A 5,325-nucleotide genomic window follows, 5' to 3' on the forward strand; every position below is an offset into this window, starting at 1 on the left:
AATGTTGAGTTGTTTTAAGCCAGCTTTTTCATTCTCCTCTTCCACTTTCATCAAGAGGCTCTTTAGTTCCTCTTCACTTTCTATCGTAGGGTGGTATCATCTGCAGATGTGAGGTTATTGATATTTCTCCCTGCAGTCTTGATTCCAGCTTGTGCGTCATCCAGCCTGGCATTTTGCATGATGTACTCCGCATATATGGAGAAGGAATGGCAACCCACTCCAGTATCCTTGCCTGGAAAAATCTCATGGACGGAGGAGCCTGCCTGGTGAGCTGCAGTCCATGGGGTCGCAAAGACTCGGGCACGACTGAACGACTAACACTTACTTACTTACACTTACTCTGCAGAGAAGTTAAATAAGCAGGGTGACAATATACAGCCTTGACGCACTCCTTTCCCAATTTGGAACTGTCTGTTGTGCCATGTCCAGTTCTCAGTGTTGCTTCTTGAACTGCATACAGATTTCTCAGGAGGCAGGTCAGGTAGTCTGGTATTTCCATCTCTCTTTTTCCACAGATTGTTGTGATTCATACAGTCAAAGGTTTTGGCATAGTCAGTAAAGCAGAGGTAGATGTTTTTCTGGAACTCTCTTGCTTTTTCAATAATTCAGTGGATGTTGGCAATTTGATCTCTGGTTCCTCTGCCTTTTCTGAATCCAGTTTGAACATCTGGAACTTCACAGTTCACATACTAGTGAAGCCTGGCTTGGAGAATTTTGAGCATTACTTTGCTAGCATGTGAGATGAGTGCAATTATATGGTAGTTTGAGCATTCTTTGGCATTGCCTTTCTTTGGGATTGGAATGAAAACTGACCTTTTCTGGTCCTGTGGCCACTGCTGAGTTTTCCAAATTTGCTGGCATATTGACTGCAGCACTTTCACAGCATCATCTTTTAGGATCTAAAATAGCTCAACTGGAATTTCATCACCTCCACTAGCTTTGTTCATAGTGATGCTTCCTAAGGCCCACTTGACTTCACATTTCAGGATGTCTGGCTCTAGGTGAGTGATCACACCATCGTGATTATCTGGGTCATGAAGATCTTTTTTGTATAGTTCTTCAGTATATTCTTGCCACCTCTTCTTAATATCTTCTGCTTCTGTTAGGTCCATACAGATTCTGTCCTTTATTGTGCCCATCTTTGCATGAAATATTCCTTTGGTATTTCTAGTCCATCCTAAAGGAGGTCAGTCCTGGGTGTTCATTGGGAGGACTGATATTGAAGCTGAAGCTCCAATACTTTGGTCACCTGATTCGGAGAGCTGACTCATTTGAAAAGACCCTGATGCTGGGAAAGATTGAGGGCAGGAGGAGAAGGGGACAACAGAGGATGAGATGGCTGGACGGCATCACCGACACAATGGACATGGGTTTGGGTAAACTCTGGGAGTTGGTGATGGACAGGGAGGCCTGGCGTACTGAGGTTCATGGGGTCGCAAAGAGTCAGACACAACTGAGCGACTGAACTGAACTGAACTGAATATTCTTGAAGAGATCTCTAGTCTTTCCCATTCTATTGGTTTCCTCTGTTTCTTTGCATTGATCACTGAGGAAGGCTTTCTCATCTCTCCTTGCTATTCTTTGGAACTCTGCATTCAGATGGGTATATCTTTCATTTTCTCCTTTGCCTTTAGCTTCTCTTCTTTACTCAGCTATTTGTAAGGCCTCCTCAGACAACAGTTTGGTCTTTTTGCATTTCTTTTTCTTGGAGATGGTCTTGATCACTGCTTCCTGTACAATGTCACAAACCATCCATAGTGCTTCAGGTACTCTGTCTATCAGATCTAATCCCTTGAATCTATTTCTCACTTCCACTGTATAATCATAAGGAATTTGATTTAGGTCATACCTGAATGGTGTAGTGGTTTTCCCCACTTTCTTCAATTGAAGTCTGAATTTGGCAATAAGGGATTCATTATCTGAGCCACAGTCAGCTCCTGGTCTTGTTTTTGCTGACTGTATAGAGCTTCTCCATCTTTGGCTGCAAAGAATATCATCAATCTGATTTCAGTATTGACCATCTGGTGATGTCCATGTGTAGAGTCGTCTCTTGTGTTGTTGGAAGAGAGTGTTTGCTATGACCAGTGCGTTCTCTTGTCAGCTTTTGCCCTGCTTCATTCTGTACTCCAAGGCCAAACTTGCCTGTTACTACAGATATCTCTTGACTTCCTACGTTTTCCAGTCTCCTATGATGAAAAGGTCATCTTTTTTTGGTATTAATTCTAGAAGGTCTTGTAGGGCCTCATAGAACTGTTCAACTTCAGCTTCTTCAGCATTACTGGTTGGGGCATGGACTTGGATTACTGTCATAATGAATGGTTTGCCTTGGAAACGAACAGAGATCATTCTGTCATTTTTGAGATTGCACCCAGGTACTGCATTTCAGACTCTTTTGTTGACTATGAGGGCTACTCCATTTCTTCTAAGGGATTCTTGCCCACAGTAATAGATATAATGGTCATCTGAGCTAAATTCATCCATTCCAGTCCATTTTAGTTTGTCAATTCCTAGAATGTCGACATTCACTCTTGCCATCTCCTGTTTGACCACTTCCAATTTGCCTTGATTCATGAACCTAACATTCCAGGTTCCTATGCAATAATGCTCTTTATAGCATCAGACTTTACTTCCATCACCAGTCACATCCACAACTGGGCATTGTTTTCGCTTTGGCTCCATCTCTTCATTGTTTCTTGAATTATTTCTCCACTCTTCTCATAACTACTATATAATCTCACAATTCCACCTCTGGGTATTGTATCCAAAGAAAATGAAAATTACCATGGAGAAGACATAGTTGCACCTTCATGTTCATAGCAGCATTAGTTACCATAGCCAAGATACGGAAACAACCCAAGTGCTCATCAATAGATGATTGGTTGAAGAAGGTGTGAAATGTGTATATATACACACACACACCCACATACATATATATACATGCATATATGCACATACACAGAATATTACTCAGCATAAAAAGAATATAAGAGACTCAGGTTGGATCCCTGGCTTGGGAAGATTCCTTGGAGAAGGAAATGGCAACCCACTCCAGTATTCTTGCCTGAAGAATCCCATGGACGGAGGAGCCTGAAGGGCTGCAGTCCATAGGGTAGCAAAGAGCCAGACATGGCTGAAGTGACTTTACATGCACACAATAAAAAAATGAAATATTGCTATTTTCATCAATACAAATGGACCTAGAGGTTATTATACTAAATGAAATAAGTCACGCAGAGAAAGGCAAATTATATATATAATTTATATGTGAAATCTAAAGAAATAATGCAAATGAATCTATATACAGAAACAGATTGGCCAACATAGAAAACAAACTTATGAGGAAGGATAAATTGGGAGTATGGGGTAAATAGACACAAGCTACCATATATAAAATAAATAAGCAACAAGGCATTACTTTATAGTTCAAGGAACTATATTCAATATCTTATAATAACAAATAGTGAAAAATAATCTAAAATATATATAACTGAGTCACTCTTGGTACACTTGAAACTAACACAGTATTGTAAATCAACTATATTATACACTTTCAAAAAAAAAAAGACAAAGGAAAGAATAGATATAACAAAAGGAACATCATCTGATTCTCCTGCTCATTTCACCATTATTTCAAACAGTTTATGAGATGGTCTATTTCTAGGAAAACTGACCTTATTAAGATCTGTTCTAAGACAACAAAATGAATAAACAATCAGTTATTACAAAGATTCCTAGATTATTTTTTATTTTAGATACGGTCATAAGCTACAAAAACTTTTTCAGAAATAGTACACTAACCATGCAAAATTGAAATGCATATTATATCATTGTCTGTAATTGAAAATGACTTGATATATTTGAACCATAGCTTTCCATTAAAAGAGGAAAACATTTTTACAGACATTTGACTGTAAAAGCAAGCCTGTAGTCAAAATTTATGGACTGCTGTATAAATTTCTAATGCCTTTTTAAAAAAAGTCTCTGCGTGTGGCTTAAGGGATCTTAGTTCCCAGACCAGAAATCGAACCAGAGTCCCAGCAGTGAAAGTCTCGAGTCCTAACCACTGAACCCCCGGGGTATCCTCTCTAATGCTCTCTTAGTAAAATTTGTATTTAGTTTAACAGAATTTACATCTTTCAACAGAATTTTTTTTAGAAAAGTTTAAGCTAATAATAAATCAAGCATTACAATATGGTTAATCAAAATGCCCCAAACCAAAAAATAGTAAGGGAAAGATTTATTCAACATATTTGAAAGGTAATACAAAAAAGATGCTATCTTATTAATCCAGAATTTGCTGCAATATATTATGTGCTCAAGTATCAACTAACCACTTTGGTCAGAATTATACATTTTAATAATGAGGACAAATCATATCAAATTCAGAATGAATAATCTATTATTAATATTAACATTTTGGTATCAGTTCAGTTCTGTCACTCAGTCATGTCCGACTCTTTGAGACCCCATGGACTGCAGCACAACAGACTTCCCTGTCCATCACCAACTCCCAGAGCTTGTTCACACTCATGTCCATTGAGTCAGTGATGCCATCCAACTATCTCATCCTCTGTCATCCCCTTCTCCCACCTTCAATCTTTCCCAACATTAGGGTCTTTTCCAGTGAGTCAGCTCTTTGCATCAGGTGGCCAAAATATTGGAGCTTCAGCTTCAGCATCAGCCCTTCCAATGAATATTTAAGACTGATTTCCTTTATGATTGACTGGTTGGATCTCCTTGCAGTCCAGGGGACTCTCAAGAGTCTTCTTCAACTCAGTTCAAAACCATAATTCTTTGGTGCTCAGCGTTCTTTATAGTCCAACACTCACATCCATACATGACCACTGGAAAAACCATACCTTTGACTAGATGGACCTTTGTTGGCAAAGTAATGTCTCTGCTTTTTAATATGCTGTCTAGGTTGGTCATAGCTTTTCTTCCAAGGAGCAAGTGTCTTTTAATTTCATGGCTACAGTCGCTATCTGCAGCAATTTTAGAGCCCAAGAAAATAAAGTCTGTCATTGTTTCCATTGTTTTCCCATTTGCCATGAAGTAATGGGACCGGGTGCCATGATCTTGTTTTTTTTGAGTGTTGAGTTGTTTTAAGCCAGCTTTTTCATTCTCCTCTTTCACTTTCATCAAGAGGCTCTTTAGTTCCTCTTCACTTTCTGTCATAGGGTGGTATCATCTGCATATCTGAGGTTATTGATATTTCTCCCTGCAATCTTGATTCCAGCTTGTGCTTCATCCAGTCCAGCATTTCGCAAGATGTACTCTGCATATAAGTTAAATAAGCAGGGTGACAGTATACAGCCTTGACATACT

This window comes from Cervus canadensis, chromosome 20 (assembly GCF_019320065.1).
Source record: "Cervus canadensis isolate Bull #8, Minnesota chromosome 20, ASM1932006v1, whole genome shotgun sequence".
In the NCBI taxonomy this organism is placed as follows: Eukaryota; Metazoa; Chordata; class Mammalia; order Artiodactyla; family Cervidae; genus Cervus; species Cervus canadensis.